The 24,105-nt window shown below is 42.2% G+C and overlaps 1 protein-coding gene across 1 annotated transcript in view; it reads right to left on the bottom strand.

Annotated features, from left to right (window-relative positions):
- Positions 1-24,105, bottom strand: part of LOC124774897 (CCN family member 4) — a 410,531-nt gene that overhangs the window by 92,932 nt on the left and 293,494 nt on the right. The gene's annotated exons all lie outside the window — the stretch shown is intronic.

The following is a 24,105-nucleotide window of genomic DNA, read 5'->3' as shown; positions in this document are numbered from 1 at the left end:
TTGATGAAAGGAGAAAATATAAAAATGCAGTAAATGAAGCAGGCAAAAAGGAATACAAACGTCTCAAAAATGAGGTCGACAGGAAGTGCAAAATGGCTAAGCAGGGATGGCTAGAGGACAAATGTAAGGATGTAGAGGCCTATCTCACTAGGGGTAAGATAGATACCGCATACAGGAAAATTAGAGAGACCTTTGGTGAAAAGAGAACGACTTGTATGAATATCAAGAGCACAGATGGAAACCCAGTTCTAAGCAAAGTAGGGAAAGCAGAAAGGTGGAAGGAGTATATAGAGAGTCTATACAAGGGCGATGTACTTGAGGACAATATTATGGAAATGGAAGAGGATGTAGATGAAGATGAAATGGAAGATATGATACTGCATGAAGAGTTTGACAGAGCACTGAAAGACCTGAGTCGAAACAAGGCCCCCGGAGTAGACAGTATTCCATTGGAACTACTGACGGCCGTGGGAGAGCCAGTCCTGACAAAACTCTACCATCTGGTGAGCAAGATGTATGAAACAGGCGAAATACCCTCAGACTTCAAGAAGAATATAATAATTCCAATCCCAAAGAAAGCAGGTGTTGACAGATGTGAAAATTACCGAACTATCAGTTTAATAAGTCACAGCTGCAAAATACTAACACGAATTCTTTACAGACGAATGGAAAAACTAGTAGAAGCCAACCTCGGGGAAGATCAGTTTGGATTCCGTAGAAACACTGGAACACGTGAGGCAATACTGACCTTACGACTTATCTTAGAAGAAAGATTAAGGAAAGGCAAACCTACGTTTCTAGCATTTGTAGACTTAGAGAAAGCTTTTGACAATGTTGCCTGGAATACTCTCTTTCAAATTCTAAAGGTGGCAGGGGTAAAATACAGGGAGCGAAAGGCTATTTACAATTTGTACAGAAACCAGATGGCAGTTATAAGAGTCGAGGGACATGAAAGGGAAGCAGTGGTTGGGAAGGGAGTAAGACGGGGTTGTAGCCTCTCCCTGATGTTGTTCAATCTGTATATTGAGCAAGCAGTAAAGGAAAAAAAAAATTTGGAGTAGGTATTAAAATTCATGGAGAATAAATAAAAACTTTGAGGTTCGCCGATGACATTGTAATTCTGTCAGAGACAGCAAAGGACTTGGAAGAGCAGTTGAATGGAATTGACAGTGGCTTGAAAGGAGGATATAAGATGAACATCAACAAAAGCGAAACAAGGATAATGGAATGTAATCTAATTAAGTCGGTTGATGCTGAGGGAATTAGATTAGGAAATGAGACACTTAAAGTAGTAAAGGAGTTTTGCTATTTGGGGAGCAAAATAACTGATGATGGTCGAAGTAGAGAGGATATAAAATGTAGACTGGCAATGGCAAGGAAAGCGTTTCTGAAGAAGAGAAATTTGTTAACATCGAGTATAGATTTAAGTGTCAGGAAGTCATTTCTGAAAGTATTTGTATGGAGTGTAGCCATGTATGGAAGTGAAACATGGACGATAAATAGTTTGGACAAGAAGAGAATAGAGGCTTTCGAAATGTGGTGCTACAGAAGAATGCTGAAGATTAGATGGGTAGATCACATAAATAATGAGGAAGTATTGAATAGGATTGGGGAGAAGGGAAGTTTGTGGCACAACTTGACCAGAAGAAGGGATCGGTTGGTAGGATATGTTTTGAGGCATCAAGGGATCACCAATTTAGTATTGGAGGGCAGCGTGGAGGGTAAAAATCGTAGAGGGAGACAAAGAGATGAATACACTAAGCAGATTCAGAAGGATGTAGGTTGCAGTAGGTACTGGGAGATGAAAAAGCTTGCACAGGATAGAGTAGCATGGAGAGCGGCATCAAACCAGTCTCAGGACTGAAGACCACAACAACAACAACATTGTTTGTTCTCTATCAAAATCTTTCATTTGCTAACTATGCCTATCAGTAGTTAGTGCCTTCCGTAGTTTGAAACTTTTATTTAGCTGGCAGTAGTGGCGCTCGCTGTATTCCAGTAGTTCGAGTAACCTAGATTTTTGTGAGGTAAGCGATTTGTGAAACGCATAGGTTAATGTTAGTCATGGTCATTTATTTGTAGGGATTTTTGAAAGTCAGATTGTGTTGCGCTAAAAACATTGGGTGTCAGTTTAAGCACAGTCGTATATAATTTTTCAAAAGGGGACGTTTCACATTAAGGTGATCTCCAGTTTTCTTATTCAACCTGATGTGTAGGGATCTTCCATATTACCGCTGTTTCTTTATTTTATTCTGTTTTACCTTAAGCCGTCAGTCTCCATCGCACACCACAGCTTCCTATACGCATTCTAGCTTTCTTGTAGCACATAATATATGACTTCTCTTAACTCCAGATAAAGTTTTAGAATAGTCGTGCTTCACTTCATTGATAAAGTATGATTGGTGGTGACTTTTTAAGGGTTTTACATACATATTATGTATTTACATTTCGATTACTACGACATTAAATATTGTTTTGGTGACGATTATGATGCTTTGTACACGTTTTGATAGAGTTTATGTAACCTTTTCATAGATGGTGGTAACTGGTTTCTCCTCTCGTTGTTGTTAGAGGTAGCAGTCTAAAAAAGCTTGATTCCGCTGTCACTACTCTTTTCAGCATTTCGGAGTTCATTTTTCTCGTAATTGTGTGTGGGTGTTATATGTATTTCACTTTACGTTTGTAAAATTTTCCCACAGAAATTCTAATGTACCTGTATTTCCTATGCACTCAGCGGTAAGTTGCGCGTTAATTTGCTATTTATTTCTTTTGTGGGCGCGAACATCGCGAATGCGCTGTTTATAGGTTCCCTTTTGTTTCCACGCATTTGTGTGTGCGTGTGTGCGTGTGTGTGTGTGTGTGTGTGTGTGTGTGTGTGTGTGTGTGTGTGTGTGCGTGCGTGTGTATGCCTGCGTCAGAATTACAGCAGCGGTGTGAGGGGTGGCAGCATGAGTCAGAGAAGAGTGAGAGAGGACGATGGTAGAGGTTGCACGGTTGTGAATAAAGTGGAATGGGGAGAGGATTTAGATGTGAGTGCACACGAACACACACACACACACACACACACACACACACAAACTAGCAAGTGTGTGCACACATGAACGAGAAGACAGAAGTGAGCTTACAAACACTGCATGCCTGATATTGGCATTATTCACGAAACAAATAAATACATAACATAGCACTGAGTGGAAAAAAGAACTGCAGCAACAACAGACTTTGGGTGGTCACCTTATACTGAAAATTTTGCTTAGTTATATTGGACTGAACATGAAATCTGAATGTACAAAAATAGAAAAGGGCTTCTAAATGCCAAAGACAAAGAATGGGTAGAGGAATTGTATCAAATGGCCTTCAACTTCACACCCTACAAGTATTAATAGAAAAAAAATGTTATTAAAGCCTGTTGAAGGTGCAATAAGTATCGAAAGTAACGTGTATATAAACAAAATATACAGTTTTTAACTTCACTCATATCGAAAATATAATGATGTATTATAGATCCAACAAGTAGACACAGTCATCATTGATGATAATATTTGCTTATTCTATTGTTTTTATCTATAATACACATTTTCACTATATTATAATTTTCGTTTGTCTGTATAACACTTGCTCACTGACTCCTTCAACCTCCCAATTCAATAGGCTTGGTCATCTTAACAATGCTGCCATAGACATCCATACTGATAACGATTTCAAAAAGGGCTTCATTAATTACCCATATTTTCCTTTACCACCATTTGATACCGCATATTTATACACAACTGATTATATTCTTCCGTGGAATCGCATTTCAAGGCGTCCAAGTTATTCTTCTCGAGTTTCATCTCGGACAACGTTTCACTTCAACATTACTATTGAAGGAAGTATTCGATAAACCAGGGACCTGATGCACCATTATAGTACCTTCTAGCAATATCTATAGTTGTTTTCGTATCTTCCTTGCTAAAGTTGAGAGAGACAAGGAGTGAGAGAGAGAGAGAGGGAGAGAGAGAGGGGAAAAAGATAGGAACCCGCTACTGTATCAATTCTGTCACATTTCGTTGCCGGTAACAATGTACTGCGGGATTCAATGTTTCGTGATTGATGTATGTCGGGAGTGAGCGAGCACTAATGAAGCAGAGAGAGTGGCGTCAATTCACCTGCTTTCGTTCCTCTCCATGTAGTGGATTAACGGAAGACACACAACCCGTCAGGATCTCGTTTACGATTCTGTTTACAAACAGAAACACAGTGCTTTGTTACACTCCTTCCTAATTACGGGCTGCTTGAATGTATTTGCTCAGTTTCTGATCTGAACTGGATATTCTGCGTACGCTCAATGTTACCATATCAGTTACCAATGTTGACACACAAAAAAGAGAGTGCTGGACGCTGTTCCACATATTCGAATCCTGTGGTCGCTGCACGTGACAAATCTCCGCTTTGCGGCTTTAGATATAGTTAGCGGCGCTTTCTGTAACCGTAGCGTGGTAGCCCACGTCCCCACAGCAGTGACAAACACTAATGCAAACGCGGCATGTTTCCGATCTCACCACCCTGTATAACAATTTTCACACTGTTCAGTGTGCGTCCAAGCGATCGTTGTGTCCCATACATATATCCTGTCGCTTTGATGCCCAAGAGGCATTGAAAATATGTAAACACGAAAAAACTTTTTTATTGGTCTACAGGTATTTGTAACTATTATGTGACTGCCTCATGATCTCTCAGCAATATCAGAGCATATAGTAGTGGCGTACGGTAACCATTCAGACAGCCGAACTACTGAAGAGAATCAAGAGCTACTCTCGAAATTCCACTGGGGAAGAGAAACAACATCTTGAACTTGTTTCAATTAAAGTTCCCTCTAGGTGAACTTGAAAACCAGTATATATATATATATATATATATATATATATATATATATATATATATATATATATATATGTGTGTGTGTGTGTGTGTGTGTGTGTGTGTGTGTGCGTGTGTGTGTAATTATTTAATGAACATATATATGTATATAGTTATAAGAGTCGAGGAACACGAAAGGGAAGCAGTGGTTGCAGCCTCTCCCCGATGTTATTCAATCTGTATATTGAGCAAGCAGTGAAGGAATCAAAAGAAAAATTCGGTGTAGGTATTAAAATCCATGGAGAAGAAATAAAAACTTTGAGGTTCGCCGATGACATTGTAAGTCTGTCAGACACAGCAAAGGACTTGGAAGAGCAGTTGAACGGAATGGATAGTGTCTTGAAAGGAGGATATAAGATGAACATCAACAAAAGCAAAACGAGGATAATGGAATGTAGTCGAATTAAATCAGGTGATGCTGAGGGAATTAGATTAGGAAATGAGACTCTTAAAGTAGTAAAGGAGTTTTGCTGTTTGGGGAGTAAAATAACTGATGATGGTCGAAGTAGAGAGGATATAAAATGTAGACTGGCAATGGCAAGGAAAGCGTTTCTGAGGAAGAGAAATTCGTTAACATCGAGTGTAGATTTAAGTGTCAGGAAGTCGTTTCTGAATGTATTTGTATGGAGTGTAGCCATGTATGGAAGTGAAACATGGACGATAAATAGTTTGGACAAGAAGAGAATAGAAGCTTTTGAAATGTGGTGCTACAGAAGAATGCTGAAGATTAGATGGGAAGATCACATACCTAATGAGGAGGTATTGAATAGGATTGGGGATAAGAGAAGTTTGTGGCACAACTTGACTAGAAGAAGGGATCGGTTAGTAGGACATGTTGTGAGGCGTCAAGGCATCACCTATTTAGTATTGGAGGGCAGCGTGGAGGGTAAAAATCGTAGAGGGAGACCTAAGCAGATTCAGAAGGATGTAGGTTGCAGTAGTTACTGGGAGATGAAGAAGCTTGCACAGGATAGAGTAGCATGGAGAGTTGCATCAAACAAGTCTCAGGACTGAAGATCACAACAACAACAACAAGATATGTGTATATACACACTTAATTAAATGATGGTATTAATATTAAAATTTTAAATAAACAATAGTAAATGAAGGGACAAGTTTATCTCGATAACACAAGTGATAATACTTTAAATTAAAAGAATAGATATTAAAGATTCGAATAACAACTGGTAACAGTTTAAAATGAAGGAATATGTAAAGAAATAACTAACGTAATATCAGCTTTTATTACTATAAGCAAGCTTTTATGGAATTTCAACTACTTCCTAGCTGTGGACTACTCCTTTACACTTCGTTAGGCCAACTCTGCAAGATTAAGAGAACTAAAATTCCAGTCTCCGTTCCTGGGAAGAAAATTTGGAGTCCATCTCCTCAAATAAATATTACTGTTTTGGAGCTTCTATTGAAATAACTTTAAGATGCGGTGGTCTGTCTTCTCTAGGGAAATTCCGAGAGTAGCTTTTGATTCTCTTCAGGGCTGAAAACGACCTTTCTACTGAAGACGTACCCACAAGCGTTGTGTACACTGATGACACTAAAGTATGAAATTGCTGACAATCTTTGCTTAGCACTGAATTAGTGCTCAGTAGTTTTCGAAGTACACTCATGGTTTTGCTTCTCAACTATTCACTACTCTTCAGTACAAGCAGCTCATTTTTCAACTCAATAGCGCCGAAGAATTTTCCACGTGTATCTAAGAGTCCTTGGAAGCTGCTTTCGCTGAACTGATTAGAATATTGTTCACAGTTTTCATGTGACAATAAGTTTAAAAATTTCAATTTATTATAATCTTGGACTCTTCAATTTAAGTGGCTATCAAGGTTACCAAAAGCTTTGAAACAGATGCGTTTATAGTTGGTATGTTTCCTTTTCGAACGTTCTTAATTCTTTTGGCGCATATTTATGTATTGTCTTCCTCCCATTAGTTCGTTGTTATCTCATCTATGTGAGTAGGGAAGTGTCGACGTCTCGTCCACAGTAACTAATCGGTATAGAACCTCAGCTGAATTTTTTATAAGGCTACAAACCCTACTGGGACATTTACAGCCATTGCAATTGAAAAAAATGAGGCAGCTACCTCCTAAAAACCTATCTCATAGTTATAGTTCCTGCATCTGCAATATCATTTTCCTTAACTGCATCTTACACCACATCTACTCCGTTAGTGCACTGTATAGTATAACTTCTCGAAGTTTTTATCCGTGATTTCGATATTGCGGCTTCCTTCGCGTCAACCATCTTCAAGACGAATATAGCCGAACTGGCTTTGATATTCTCCATCGTAATTGTTGAAAGTGATGGAGTAGGCATTTTATAAAACGTCATTTTTGTTTGAATTGTCATTGACAATAAACCATCCACAACCAAGAATTTTATGACCGTAGAGTTATTCAATCCAGGGACAAGGCTACACGGGCGTTTCTTGACCCAGGCAAATAACGCAAGAGATATGGACATAGTGTTGTGGTATATGATGTGGCTATACGGTACTGAAATAAACGCAGCTTTCCGTCAGACTCGTCATCAAAGTCGCACAGCAGACGTAGGTACATGGGCCAAATTTCTTGCGTTAAAAGGCGGAAGTGGTATCTTCCACATGAGCTTTGAGTAACAGTGTTAAATAACGCACTGTTGTGGTCTTTCCGCTAAAACGGAAAGTCCTTTATGAATATATTGTGTAGCTGACTCCTCCAAAAGCTACGTCTTTTAACACATAAAACGTTACGTTATTTAATTTAATTTATGATACAGCCAGGTGTCTACCTTAAGGAAACGTTGCCTTAACTTCCGTAGAATTGGTGGGTTAAAAAATGGTCGTGTAACTTTAGCCTAATCGCGTACCTATGTTCAAATCGATAAGGGAGTTTAGTTAAAAAAAATGTTCAAATGTGTGTGAAATCTTTTGGGACTTAACTGTTAAGGTCATCAGTCTCTAAGCTTACATACTACTTAAGCTAAATTATTCTAAGGACAAACACACACACCCATGCCCGAGGTAGGACTCGAACCTCCGCCGGGACCAGCCGCACAGTCCATAGCTGCGGCAACCGAGACCACTCGGCTAATCCCGCGCGGCAGAGTTTAGTTATTAAGCAACAAGTATCAATACAAAACAAGGAAAAAGGATTGATATTAAAACCACCTCGGAACATTTTCTCCTAGTATTTTTGAGAAACTATATCAAACTAAATATACCGTGATACGGAGGGTTCACTGGTTCTATGTAGTGAGAACTACAGTGGACTCATTGCTGCCTCTGTGCAACAAAATATTTCACCAGTTCACTAAGGGAAACATGATCAACAGTTATGAATTTGGGGAGCTTTTCCAAATGCTCCTCAGTTTTTCCCTCGCGAAAGAAAGCCATGTAATCCAATTACACGCCAACTCGTACACGCGGTTCTACTTCTTTACGCTCTGGCGTAAAAACGGACTCATTTTCGTTACTTCAAAGGAATCCTACGAATTTTAATTACGGCCGTGTGTACTCTCTCGGCAGACACAGCGCAGTAGGCCTGTCATTGTGCGCAGAGACGGCGACCGTACGTGACGAGAGCGGCGGGCCAGCGCTGCCGGAGTGAGCCTTTTGGCGACCCGCAGAAGCGGCCAAGCCGATTACGCGGCCCTCCCACCCACCACACCCCTCCAGCTCCTCTGCGGCATAACAACAGACGTGCTGCTTCACTCGCGAGCAGCGCTTAGCAGCCGTCGAATCACCACGAAAGCCGCAGATATCACCTCAGGCTCCGTCGGATATTCGAAGGAAAGGACCATTTCCTTGAAAAGGTGCGACCAAAAGTTTCACTGTGAGGTTAATAGTCTTATAAATCTTTTACATAATCACTAGTATTTTCAAAATGCTTTTCTGTTTTCGATTCTGCGAAGGAGGCTTCGTGAGTCGGGTCGTAATCAGTCCGGAACTAAGTAAAGGAGCTGTGGAGATTCGACTAAAAGATCGTTTTAAATAAATAGCCATGCTGCTTTTAACCTGGCCAACGCGTGGAATTAAATTCCAGAAAAGTTTTCAAAGTGTTCCTGCTTTCAAAGATACAAAAGTAAGGACTTGAGCACTTTTTTTATTCTTTCTCTTTTCTAGAACTGTTCCTTTTTCGTTAGAACTAAAATAATCAAAGAAAATTTTATTTGCTTAAATGAATTAAGTTACAGGATGCCTCTTCGGATCTCTAATTTTTGTAGGAAAAAAATTGCAAAAGTAATAACTTCCTTCTTAATACTATAAAATGGAGCTACTTTTGTACGTAGCGGTAAAAGTGTTAAACTCTGTTTTAATACGTTCTTTTATTTATTTGTGGTGACTTTTGGCCTGACGGTCATACAGCCATCGCTCAATATTCCAGTATTTTGCAGTTTTACCGAATAAGGTTGCATTTATCAAAGAATTACATAATTAGTTTTAAAACTGCGATATTATTCTGATGAAGGTGCCTTGTTGTAGTACTTATTAATGTTTAATTACGTTGGATTAGTTATATAATATCGATTTCATGGTTTGCACGCTGTTTACACTAAAAAATTTTTACTGATGACCTTACCGTTATTCCGCCACATTTTCTTCGCTGAAGATGGCTAGGGACAGATCAATAATTAAATCTCATGCGAATTACGGGACTTATAAACTTTTTATTCGTCTTAATTATGTGGAACCGCGACTTTGACGGAATGCTTGGCTATATTTGACTGTAATCTTTCCCTCTGATGCGTACTGATAATATGGTGATCTCCTCCCCACCGCCATCCTATTCTTCAGTATAGTTTAGTCCTCAGGTCTGATGGCGTTAATGAATTTGAAAGCGCCATTTTGAGCGATAATTTTCACTACGTCATCGACCCGTTCCATTATATTTAATGTTGTCATGTCCTCTGATCACGTAAATTTTGTTTTTTTCCAAAGATATTCGTTTTCCTTGGTAATTTTCATGACATGCATTGCTAGTGGGTTAGTTTTCTTGAGAATAGTAAGCGTCTGCATCGTGGAGGAAGCTTCTGCTATCCGTTAAAATCAAAATATTTCTAATTGAGAGTTCCTGCGAATATTTAAAAGCTGTGAGGATAGGTGTGCTTCTGTTAATAATCTAGAAGTTTCTCTGGGAAGCGAAATCAGTTCATCTTAACCTGTCCTTGGGCACAGGAACGCGCAACACACTCTGCCATTATGTGGGATATAGCAGGAGCCACCGTTATAGATATGGAAATATTTCGGGAAATTATCAGCAATGCAAATGCTCCAGGATTTGCTTTTGTTGGAAACGAGAAAACAACAGCTACTGATAATATTCCGTTATAGTGGAAGTCTGAGGAGCATCTGCTTTTGTTGGAAATCACAAGACTACACCCACTGATATTATTTAGTTCTAAACGTAGTCTGATAATTTGTCGTAGCTCAAAAATTTGACGAGAGATTTCAGTTTCATCGCGTGGATTAAGTTTCTTTAGGTTAGTTATGCTGGTCAACAATGGATTTTTTCCATTCAGTTCAGGAGTGAGTTGTGAAGTTCTGTCTATTGATCCAACTAGATGGATATAAGAATAACTCTGAAAAACTCAAGAAATAACCCAAAAACCGAAGGGGAAGAAAGGGAAAACGAATTACGGACGACAGCGACCTTGAAAATTGCGATTATTCGTTGAGCTAGGCAGAAAGTGCAGATCATTTGCCTATGATGAAAGAGCTCTGCTTAATGAGTGGCAGTCGAGAGGGTGGAGAAAATGATCAGAAAGCTGATACCAACCTCAGTTCTGAAGCCATTACAGATCTCGCCATAGAAATGGGAGATTTCATTCTTGCTGACGACGAGCGACCACACTATCTAAGGCGTGTCGTATTGACTGATGGAGAAGACATCAGCATTTCGTATGTGTTAAAGTGTGGCAAATTCTGGAGCTGGCCCCCTCCAGTTGACGAAATTTGTTATAAATTGTCACAGATAATTCTCAAACTTGTTCCACGTAAACAAGTTTCTAGGAGGGAAATTTATTTGGTTGATACGAAGTTAAAATATTGTTAGATTGTTACTTACCTATTGTTAGATTGTTACTTACCTACCTATCACTTTACCAGTCTTTATTAAAAGTGATTTCTTTTCAGTTTCAGTGGATTTATTTGCGTATGGTCATAGGCTGATATAGTCAAAGAAAAGATGAAGATACTAGGTAACATTTATTCCCATTTAAAAGTTTTTCAGGATTTCTGGTCTTTACCGTGTGATAAGTGTCTATCACTTTTGGTGTTGTGTCTACAATTTCTCTGCTGATCTTTCATATAGACAACGGTAAAGTTGGAAACACAAAAATTTGTTGGAAAATCTTAAACATGATTATTATTTTTATCATAAACTCGTTTCGCCACTTCTTGATAATATGAGGAAACGTTAATTATGGAATGAGAACTGTACAAAAGTCCCTGCTACGTTATTTCAAAGGGATATGCGCTTGTAGTAAATTCACTCCACTTAATACGGTAACATCAGTACATACATTATTTTATTTTGGAACCATCTTAATGCTCATAGAATCCTAAACAACAGCCAGATTTGGTCATGAAGTTCTTTCACAGCAAAATAAGCCTGTGTCCTGAAAAGAACATAGCTTGCTGCAGGTTCAAAAACTGTGCTTAAGTAACCCCATTTTACGGTAGCTAAATCGTGTCCAGCGCTGTCTTCTAGGCAGCAAGCAAGAAACTTTTTTTATTCAGTCTGGTAGCCCTTACTCGGAATAATACGCTCGTCTTTCGCTAAAATAATTACTTCTTGAAATTTTCGTTTTGCGTTTACTTTGTAAAAACGGTTGAAACTGTTTTAGTATTTCCTGTCTACAAGCATTTTGTGAAACTCCGTAGTAAGGAAGTATTAATAGTCCTCGCTGTCTATTTTGGCTCTCTTAACAACGTACCATGTATAAATCGTTACGAGCCAGTAGAATGCATACGTCTTTGAGTAGAATGACTTGTCGAAAAATAAGATGTTTTCTGGGCTGTATGCGATTCTCACTGGTTTTCTTATGTAATTTAGTGTCTGTCTTGTCCATTGCCAGGTTCCGCGTTTCTCTCAACATACAGTCAATGTTGTATCGCGTCTTCTAGATTACACTACTTACATAACGATAAGGGGCAAAAAGTCCTATGCCATAAACATCGATTGGCAGCTCTTTAGTCTGTCACTCTATCTCTTCTACAATGAATTTTGTCAGCAATTTTATTGCATCTCGGTGATGAATTAGCATTTCTCGCATGAAGATGGCTATAACTTTTGCTCCAAAATCGATGAGTTTAAGACATCCACTCCATAGGCAATCTGTAAAGCTATATGCAAGATTTACTCTGTACTCTCATGCTACCTTACACGAGCTGCACTGGACCCATGGATGTCCACCTGAATATTCCTCAGAGTATAGTGGAGCCGCCGCCAGCTTCACTCCATCAGGCAGAACAGGTATTAAGGAGCTGTTCTCCTGGAAGACGACGGATTCGCACCCTCCCATCGCTCTTCCACTGGGCCAACGTCCAGTGCCGATTGTCACATTTCAGTCGTATTGCTGATTTGTGGTGTTAACACTGGCATATGCATGAGTCGTCGGCTCTGGAGGTTGTACTCACATTACAGTCGCGCTAGTAATTGCTGCTGGTATTTGACATACGTGTGCGAGGTCCCATACTATTGGTAGTTCCAAACTGTTTCTACATAATACTTCTTGTAGCATGCTCAGTTCTTGGTATCAGTATGCTTGCATTCTCCCTGTTATGAATTGTCGACATACTATGCAATTTAAAGCACTAGCTTCTTGCTGATTTTTTAATAAATTGTGTGTCTATAATTTTCATTTTATCTGCGGTCTCTATCCACCTGGATGCAATCACTTACGAGTTGCGAGTAATCCCTGTATTTTTTCTATGTGTGTGGTCTTCGTAACTATACAGTACCTGCATACTAGCCTTCTGCAAGGTTTCTTCCTGGTATGTGAAACCTCTACTCTCTTTTAGAACGGCAAAAAGTAATGAAGAGAACGAGTGAATAAAACCACTGACAAAGGGCTTCCTCTACGACCTGTTTACTTTTAATGCTTTGCTGATGCTGCACAATGACTAATAATATGTTTCCGTTTCAAATTACCCATCGCTTTAAGTGTAGATGGTGACAGCTGACACAATCAAATGACCTTCTGAAATCGATTCATAAAGTTGCTGAACCCTCTATGGCAGCATTTAAGTCTGCAGCAGCATTTCTAATGTTAAGCAAGTTGCGAAGGAACATTTTGGAGCTTGGCTTTCTTGTCAACTGACACTAACAGGCTACGTGCATTTACCACTAGCCTATAATTTCGACATGCACTTAAATTTTTGCCAAGTATCTCATTTCTATCGGTTTTGGGCTTTAAACAGATTTCTGTACTTAGTGTATCTTGAACTCTGCAGCTTTTTGAAAGCGCTTCAAAGCCTGGCGCTTTGTTGTGAATTCTTCGTCAGTTAATCAGTTGGACGCTTGACACTCTGCCAAGTTGTGAACCTTTCTCTGAATCTTATACTGACACTTCCATGTCCCCTACAACTATTGTTATCTGGACTGGACTGAGAGTCACCTAATCTCAAAAGTCGTGTATGCACCTCAAAACACAGTGAGCTACCTGTTTAGCAGCCTATGAAGTGTACTAAACACGCACTTAGAGGTCCATATAGTTCTCAGATCTATGGCGCAAATCTAAGAAGTCGCAAGGCTGGATGATGAATCCTAGGGTTGAGGCCTGCCATCGGTATAGTCAAGTACCTCGGGTTCCTCGCCCAGAAACATCAGCATTACACACTACTGGCCATTACAATTGCTACACCAAGAAGAAATGCAGATGATAAACGGGTATTCATTGGACAAATATATTATACTAGAACTGATATGTGATTATATTTTCACGCAACCTGGGTGCATAGATCCTAAGAAATCAGTATCCAGAACAACCACCTCTGGCCGTAATAACGGCCTTGATACGCCTGGGCATTGAGTCAAACAGAGCTTGGATGGCGTGTACAGATACAGCTGCCCATGTAGCTTCAACGCGATACCACAGTTCATCAAGAGTAGTGACTGGCGTATTGTGACGAGCCAGTTGCTCGGCCACCATTGACCAGACGTTTTCAATTGGTAAGAGATCTGGAGAATGTGCCGGCCAGGGCAGCAGTCGAACATTTTCTGTATCCAGAAAGGCCCGTACAGGACCTGCAACGTGCAGTCGCGCATTATCCTGCTGGCTGAAATGTAGGGTTTCGCAGAGATCGAATGAAGGGTAGAGCCACGGGCCGTAATACATCTGAAATGTAACGTCCACTGTTCAAAGTGCCGTCAGTGCGAACAAGAGGTGACCGAGACGTGTAACCAATGGCACCCCATACCATCAGGCCGGGTGATACGCCAGTATGGCGATGACGAATACACGCTTCCAATGTGCGTTCACCGTGATGTCGCCAAACACGGATTCGACCATCATGACGCTGTGAACAGAAACTGATTTCATCCAAAAAAATGACGTTTTGTCATCCGTGCACCCAGGTTCGTCGCTGAGTACACCATCGCAGGCGCACCTGTCTGTGATGCAGTGTCAAGGGTAACCGCAGCCATGGTCTGCGAGCTGGTAGTCCATGCTGCTGCAAACGTCGTCGAAATGTTCGTTCAGATGGTTGTTGTCTTGCAAACGTCCCCATCTGTTGACTCAGGGATCGAGACGTGGCTGCACCAGCAGTTACAGCCATGCGGATAAGATGCCTCTCATCTCGACTGCTAGTGGTACGAGGCTGTTGGGATCCAGCACGGCTTTCGTATTACGCTCCTGAGCCCATCGATTTCATATTCTGGTAACAGTCATTGGATCTCGACCAACGCGAGCAGAAATATCGCGATACGATAAACCACAATCGCGATAGGCTACAATCCGACCTTTATCAAAGACAGAAACGTGATGGTACGCATTTGTCCTCCTTACAAGAGGCATCACTACAACGTTTCGCCAGGCAACGCCGGTCAACTGGTGTTTGTGCATGAGAAGTCGGTTGGAAACCTTCCTTATGTCAGCACGTTGTTGGTGTCGCCACTGGCACCAACCTTGTGTGAATGCTCCGAAAAGCTAATCATTTGCATGTCAAAGCATCTTCTTCCTGTCGATTAAATTTCGCGTCTGTAGCACGTCATCTTCGTGGGTAGCAATTTTAATGGCCGGTAGTGTAATAGCAACACATTGGTTCGCAGAAGGCTACAATCGGACAGGTGACATGTCAAAATCGCCGCACTGTTTCGTTGCAATGATCACGTTTACGAAAATAGAATGGATTAAGTAATGTTCTACTCAAACGGTATTTAGAGAGCCACCCAACTCCTGTTGAATTGTGACACCAGTGAAGTGAAATGATCAGCAGTTACTTCAGACTAGTATTATCGTTATCCGTTAGTTGCCTAGCAATGGTCATGGAGTAACCTCAGAGTGATTTCTCAGACAACTATTCTGACTATCCTGGCTAGGATTCTGAATCATTAACATACAACGTGTCCAGTTTGAACGTTCATTCAAAGTGACCATTAGAGAAATTGTGTATTTTATCCAGAGTCTCTACATTCGAGGAGAATGGTGTTTATTGTGATCGGAATCAACTTGGTGACTTGTATTTAGACTCTGATTTGTAGTTATGTAGCCATCTAGGAGAAACTAATATATTTTTGGTGTCTAATACAGCAGTCTGTCAAAACGCTGATCTTGTGAAACTTCTCTACTAGTCACTGGAATATCCAAAAATGTCCCCATAGCTCAGACGACAAGCATAATTTATTCCAACGTGTGCGACGACCTACAGTTGGTTGCGCTCTGTACACCCGCTCACCTCCCCCCCCCCCCCTTCAACAATTTCAGTGCGGCCCCCTATCATACACCTGAAGTGCACCAGCTGTTACTTCACATCCCTTGCTGGGGTTTCTCTAAGGAGTGCCATTTCCCGCCGTACGCTTCAACGGCTAGCGATTAGTCGATTAGTAAACCTTATTAATCTTTTATGTTTGCCACCTCTTGACACAGGACACAGAAGGTTTCCAGCAATATGATTCGAGTCTCTCTAGCTCAGTTTAGGTTCGAGTGAAACGCATGGTACCTCGAGCTTGTTGATTAGCGGGATCGGAATTTCACACTTATTTCTCCCTCGTCCCTGTCTCCCGTGTAGAAGGCGCTTAGCCCTACCACTCACGCACAACTCACAGTCAAGTGAACGAATAGTGATGGATCCCTTACTTCCTGTAAAGAAGACAGGTTTATGTAGTACCCGACTCTCAGTTCTGGAAACACCCACGCTCGCATCAGTTTCCAATCGTTTGGTAGCAGTCACAGCGATTTCCAGCTGCTTACGAACGTCAACTATTTGATTCCGTGTTCGGCAGTACTTTCACAATGCGGGCTCATTGTGGGCTGTTCAATATTTTTCAGAACTTGAAAATAAGCCAGCCGATTCTCATTCAATTTCTGGATCTGAAGAAATTAGTACGCAAAACGAGATTTATACTAAGGCAACCGAAAAACCTGTGCAACAAATATCCTGAGACTTTTTTGAGGTTACAATTTCTAACAAACACGAAAGTAACTTTCATACACTGATCAGCCATATCATTATCACCACCGACCTACTATTGATTAAACCCGTCCACGCGATAGCAGCGTCGCCTAGCGAGGAATGACTGCTAGTCACATACACCCACGTTGCATGTAGCGCCAGTGCGCGTCCTGTCCGTGCGTAGAATGGGGAAGAAACCGATCGATCTGAGTTTGACCGAGGGCAGATTGTGATGGCCCGGAGGCTCTGCACGAGCATTTCGGAAATTGGAAGTATTTTAAACACGTGGCGAAACCAAGAACACCGCTACATCGGCAACTGTTAGTGATATGGGCACTGGATGTTGGCGCAATGACAGACGATTGCATGGTCTGATGAATCCCGGTACCTTGTTCATCATGCCGATTGGAAAGGTCTAAATCGTCGTCTTCCAAGGAACACCTCCTCGACACATGTACAGCTCAACGAAGACAAGCTGGCGGCGGCTCCTTTACGCTCTGGGGAACATTTACGGGGGCACCCATGGGTCAAGTGGAGCTTGTGCAAGGCTCCATAATGGCCAAGAAGTATCTTACACTGTTTGCAGACCACCTACATTCCTTCAGATCGGTCATGTTACCGACGGCCGTGGCTTTTTTCAACAAAATAATGCGCCATGTCACAAGGCCAGCAGTTTGATAGAATGGTTCGAGGAACACAGTGGCGAGTTCCAGTTGATGTGCTGGCCCCCAACCTTGCCAGATCTGAACCCGATCGAAAACATGTGGAATTTGATTGAACGTGGTGTCGGACCTCGCCACCCCCACCCCTCCTCGGAATTTACGGAAATCAGGTGACTTGCGTCTGCATATGAGGTGCCAGCTCTCTCCAGCGGCCATGAAGGCCTCATTGCTTCCATGTCACGATACGCCGCCGCTTTTATCCGTGCCGAAGATGGACATACCGGCTATTAGACAGGTGGCCATCATTTTCTGGCTAACCAGTGTATTAGATAAATGCTGATAATATTGATTCCTATTGAAAGGGAAAACTAGATGTATTACTATATGATAGTTACACGTATATGTGCTACAGTAACTAAATCGCTAATTACTTCGAAATAGGATATGCACAAGACTCCTATCTTTCGAAAATTCTCAAAAATGTATGTTGATTCCCATTGATATTGACTGAAATTTGGAGTGAAAGACTCTTAGAACAGTAACTGTAAATCACGAACGCCGAAGTAATTTGTGCACGTCAGTAGGAACCCACGAAAAATCCTCAAAATATATATTTGGAAATTCTCAAAAATATACCTGTTTCTAGAGTAGTTATACAGTGAGATTACGGAAGGTGTGATTTGGATACGGATTCCCTTGCTAGAAGTTTATAAAAAACAAAAATTAAGTTTACAGTTCACTACAGAGTAAGAGTTTTCCATACACTGGCAAATGCTAGAAAATACATAATATATCGCGATGTACTGACACAATCAGGGAAAGATTATGTGGAACTTACTCGAAGAGTGAAATATTAGTATCTATAATTTGTAATTGGGTACGAGTCTGGCACACGTGGAATCAAAGTAAGAAAAATTCGGAAGTCAGCTTCTATGTGTAGATAAAAATGAGAATTGCACGGATTTTACCTAGCTATATTTGTGACACCGTCTACTCTCATGAGCCGAAAGGGAGCATTGCAGCATCGGTTTGTCACACTCAAAACTGCGAAAACTGTGGAGCACCAACAGCGCTTGTCTTCCGCCTCGGGCGACTAACAGTTCGTATGTGCTTTTACATAGATGTAATGTTGTAGTTAGTGGTGCGTCCTGACAAAGTCTACGTTTCTTCTCATGTTGCCCTTAGATTAGGAGACCCAGTTCCACTTCACTTCCGGAAATTCGGCACATATACCCTCCAAAATCTACGTGTGCGTAGGTGAGAAGAAACATTCTGGATGAGTAGGCAGGCAACTGTAAGTAAAATGTTTAGAATTTGTGAGTCTGGTAAGTAAAATAAATAATCCACTGAAGATGGGTGTAATTTAAAAGAGGAAAGAGATATGGGCAATAGCTAAGATACTGCAGAAACAATAAAGGTTTGTTTTAAAATTAATGTCTGTGTGTACGCCCAGACCAACAAACTTGACAGGCATCATCTCTGGAACACTTATAATGATATGAATATAAGAGCAGCTGCTCAACAGATAACGGCTAAAACATGCTGCGGCAGTGAAACGGGCGATTTGGCAGCACTGGAAATAGCATGCTACGTTACGAATCAGATAACGCGAGTGATGTTATCTGACAACAAACCTTTTCCAGTGACCCTGATATCGATTTTGAATTGAGATGGCGTCATGGACCGGTGAACAACGCGATGCTGACATGAAGGTGTTTTACAGAAACAACCACAGCTCCATTGCCACTTTTGTTCCGTGCTTATTACAGTCTTGCACGTCATGCCCCAGGCCCGGAGGCACATCGTATCAATGTGTGGGTGCAGAACATTGAAGAAGCGGTTAATACGATGCGAAAGAGTGGTCGAAGTTGCAAATCGCGTGTGCATACCAAAAGGATGTTGCAAGAGCGGAAGAAGCCTTCAGCCCCGTCCAGGAGTTCTGCACCCAAGTACCTTCACATATCTCACCCCAGTGAATGGCGAATATTAGCAACGCATATAAAATTCAGATAGGGCAAAAACAGAATGTGGACGACATCCCAAATAGACTATGGGTTTGCGGGGATTGTCGGAACAAATGAACGACAACCCAGGCCTATGCGGCAGTCTCATCGACAGCGATGGGGCCAATATTGTGTTAAGCTCTGTTATCAAGGTAACTTTTCATACTGGTCACAGTGAAAATACTGCAATATTTTGTGAAACGCCACTTGACAGTCATAAAGTACTAATGTGGAATAGCGTATAATCGACTGGAATCACAGGGCCTTTGTACTTATTCAGACGATTGCAGCAGTTTTACTACTGTGAACCATTTCCCAGCGCGACAGCTTGCTGATCCTGTAACTGCAAACACAATAGCTCACGGCATTCCACTAACGCAGTACACAATGTCTTTCCTGGTCAACTAAAATTCAGAGAACGGGGAGACTCTCTAGCCTTCAAGATCCCCTGACTTTTCAGCGTGTGATATCTTTGGAATCACCTGAAACTTCAGATTTTGCGATGTAAGCCACCACACACCATCAAGGAACTTTTTAAGGATCCAGTTGGGGAGGAACTTAAACAAATTCTAGTGATAGTCCAGGTATATGTGATGCGCAACTTCTGTAAAAGAACTGTGTTTGAAGGAAAATGGCGACCACCTAAGTTTTCTAGTGAAAGTCATGGGATACCTTGTAACGGAACTGAAATGATGGTGGGCTGTCAGTAATTTCGAGCCCGCGCGTCAGAAACGGGCGCGCTGGTGTGAGACTGCTAGGGAGTGCACCCTGATGCCATCTATTGGCGAAACTGGGAATTAGCGCTGCCTGTCAGACAATGCACTAAGCTCTCGGAGTCAAATGTATTCTTTTTCTTGGTAATTATAAGTTATTACTGTATGATTTAATGTTATAAAGCGCTAGGAGTAAATTATTATGACTGGTATGAACTCCAGGGTAATAAATATAAATATTCTTAAATACTAAATGATTTCGGTGAAAAGGTGGTAGGGGAACGCCCCCACTCTTGGTGATAAGAGGGTAGCTAGAGGTAGCTGGAGACACAGGGACTGAACAATGGAATGGCCTGGGGAGTGTTGACGTGACCGGACGTGCGTAACTGTGCTCACGCAAAAGTGATTGTGCAACAGCGAAGAGGCGAATATCGTCGCCGTTTGTGGAGTAGAACGCGACGAATGGTTGTCGAAGCCGTCTCTATGCCACTGGGGCTGATTGTAAGAGTTCCTGCGCCCAGATTTTATGGCGGACGTGCAGTAGCTTATACGAATGGTACAGCTCGTAGTTCCAGCCGCCATTGAGGGCATGAGGCGTGAAGAGCTGCGTTAGCCACATGCATCTCACCACCAGCACCGACACGTCTACCCAAGGCAAGACTGCTTGCAATTGTTAAGTCGAACTTTGTATACATGTAAAAGGAGAATACCAGTTTTCTTTTGTGCAAGTGCAGAGAACAGAATATAGTAATGAGTAAAATTACGACGCATGTCGTTCATTGTAAAGTGTAGTAACCTGAAACATAGTGTAGTGAAATCAGACTGAGGCCACCATCGCCTCTTTCATTTACAATTCTTTTGGTTGTAGAATACTTTAGCGTATAAGAATGTTGAAAAGAGCAATGGTCACACCAGAATGAGTCGCCTATTTATAGTTACTTAAATTTTTCTGAGTAACCTTTCAAGTAAAGTCACTTAACTAATTCTATAGCAATTGTCCAAAGAGTAATATCCCAAAATCATTAAAAAAGTTGAAGGGTAGAAGTTTGTTAACCTAAGTTGCTTAAATTGTCTTGGTGGTAATTACCAAGCCAACTCACAGAAATTGAGAGAGTATTTGCTTTGTAGAATCACCTAGAATGATCAGAAATAGTAATATTCAGAATTAAGTTTAAATTCAACTCAAGCCGTTTCACTTTGAAACGAGCCAAAAAACTGATTTATTCTTTTGCTCCTTCAGAGCTGGCGACCGTAGTTATAAGTATTTTCAGGAGGATTCGACGGTAAGTCTGCTGCTCTCGTCGTGCTGATAGGATTATCCACTGCTGCTAGCAGTGGTGATTGGATACATAAGCTCACTACCAAGTTAAGTGGGTCAGGTAGGCAGTGTTACCGTGTGAACTGTAGGGCACTGTAGGCCGTGGATCGAACCCGTTCAATCATCACAGCTCTTTGGGAAATAGTCCGGTTAGGAGTGTACTAATCATTAGGTAAATACTGGCGAGTAACGGTCAAAAAATGTATACGCAAGTGAATTTAGCAAGGTCCATGTAGCACCTAGTTAATGTGGTGCAATGGCGAGGGTAGGAGTGGAGTAAAAGTGAGCTGAGCTTGTGGCAGCTGCGTTGTATTCGAAGATTAATAACGTGAATCCACTACTACCTCTTACCATTAGGACTGAGCTATTTACGGTTAAAATACGTAGCAGTAAGCGCAAAGGCGTGACAGCTACAAGTCCGTATTGGCTCTATACATACGGAAGTAGGAAGCGGGTCATTCTGTCAGTGGAGGGGGTTAAAACAACCGAGTCAGTTGAGAACATACCCCATTTACTGATGGAAAGATTCGGCGGTTCGGTCGCAACCTCCTAATATCGTGTCGGACCCCCTTTTGCCAGCCATAGTGCAGAAATTCGGAGTGGCATGGAGTCAACAGGTCGTTCGACGTTCCCTGCAGAAATGTGAGTCATGCTGACTCTATCGCCATCCATAATTGCGAAAGTGTTGCCGACGCAGAGATTTGTGCGTTAATTGACCTCTAGACTGTGTCCCATAAATGTTCTATGTGATTCATGTTGGGCGATCAGAGTAGCCAAATCACTCGCTCTAAATGTCGATAATGTTCTTCAAACTAAACTCGAGCAACAGTGACATTGTGCCGTGTCATCCATAAAAGTTCCATCGTTGTTTTGGGAACCTACAGTCAATGAATGGCTTCAAATGGTCTCCAAATAGCCGAACCTAACCATTTCCAGTCTGTGATAGGTTCGGCTGGACCAGACCACCCAGTCCAGTCCCACATTATTATGGAGCCACTGCCATGTTGCACAGTGCCTTGTTGACGACTTGTGTCCACGAATTCGTGGAGTCTGCGCCGTACCATAAGGTCTCAGCAGCTGATATCGGCACTCATCTGACCAAGCCACGGAGTTCCAGTCGTCTAGTGCGCAGTCGGTGTCGTCACGAGCCCAGGAGACGCGTTGCAGATGATGCAGTGCTATTAGCAAAGGCATTCGCGTCGGTAGCCTGCTGCCACAGCCCATTAATGCCGCATTTTGCCACACTATCCTAAAGGATATGTTCGCCACGTTCGCCGTACGTCCCACATTGATTTCTGCGGTAATTGCAGGCAGTGTTGCTTGTCTGTTAGCACTGACTACTCTACACAAGTGCCGCTGCTCTCAGTCATTCAATGAAGTCCGTCAGTCTCTGCGTTGTCTGTGGTGAGAAGTGATGCCTGAAATTTAGTTTTTTCGGCACACTCTTGACATTTTGGATCTCGGAATATATCGCTAGCTCCAACTACCTGTTGCGGTATCAGACACCAAATATGGCGAAATGAAACTCGGCGAGAACTTTCCAAATGATTTATTCACTTCCACTACCGTGCTCCGTTCACCTCGGTCTGCGTCACATGGCGCTGCAATGCTGAGGAAGTAACCCAGCGGCCTGTGCAACGCAACGCTGTCGTGCCGGCCTTGGCTGGCCCACTGAGTTGCAATGAAGTCAGGATGGCTGCATCAGCAGCTGACTCAATGCTGCTCAGTGTCAGCTGTGGGCGGCCAGCTGCATCCTTCTCCTTACTGGCGTGGCTGAGATCGCGGCGACCAACAAGTGCGCACTATCTAGTGTTCGTGAGTATGGCCCTCGCCTTGGAAGTCTCTGGAGTGTGTCGGGAGCCGAGACGAGTGTCCACGATAGCGAACCGAAGAGAGGCCAGCCACTGGCTGGCTAAGGACCCCACGTCGGCCTCAGAGGGACGAACCAACGAGTCGCTGTGGACTGGGACGCTGTCGCCCCATCTGTTGCTGCGTGTAGCGCGGCGATGTGACACGCCCCGCCGTGGGGGAGAGCTGCCACACTTGAATCAATCTCATTAGAAAATGGCACCTATTTATATTCGGCTGTGCACCTCTGTAACTTACTGCAATCCGGCACGCACCTGGCTGTAAATCGTGCTCCGAATATTGAACAAAACTAACTTTCCCTATGCTAAACGGTGGTGCCGCTACATATCATTCTGCATTCGAAGTCTGCGGCCATAAACACGTCGGAAACCATTCCACATAAATCACCTGGGTAAAAATGACATCTCCGCTGATGCTTTGCCCTTTTGCGTGCCCAATAATACCGCCATTTGTGTATGTGCATATCACTGTCGCATGACTTTTATCACCTCAGTAAAAATTGCAAGCATTGTAAAACCATATTGTATTGTCTTTTTTTTTCCTTCATACCACTGTGAAAAGAACTGTACCGCTGATGGAGGTTTCAGAGTCTCCTGTTTCACTTCTGTCTCTGCCAATTACAGACTCAATTTCTTCCCCAAACGTGAAATCATATTTAGCAGTAGAGCAAAACCAATTGGACTATTTTTCATGTCCCGCAAGTATACTTTTTTCCAGTCTGTGTCGCCTGGCCACCAAGAACTGTTGCAGGACGATTGATTCACGGATCCAGTTCAAATGGCTCTGAGCACTATGCGACTTAACTTCTGAGGTCATCAGTCGCCTAGAACTTAGAATTAAACCTAACTAACCTAAGGACATCACACACATCCGTGCCAGAGGCAGGATTCGAACCTGCGACCGTGGCGGTCGCTCGGTTCCAGACTGTAGCGCCGAGAACCGCACGGCCACTCCTGCCGGCACGGATCCAGTTATATTGTCCTTTACGTGTATAGCGATTTTGCGACTATGACAAGTGGGGCGTTAAGATGACATCAAT

This window comes from Schistocerca piceifrons, chromosome 1 (genome assembly GCF_021461385.2).
Source record: "Schistocerca piceifrons isolate TAMUIC-IGC-003096 chromosome 1, iqSchPice1.1, whole genome shotgun sequence".
Lineage (NCBI taxonomy): Eukaryota > Metazoa > Arthropoda > Insecta > Orthoptera > Acrididae > Schistocerca > Schistocerca piceifrons.
The sequence above is the reverse complement of the archived record's forward strand: the minus strand, read 5'-3'. Positions and strand labels throughout refer to the sequence as shown.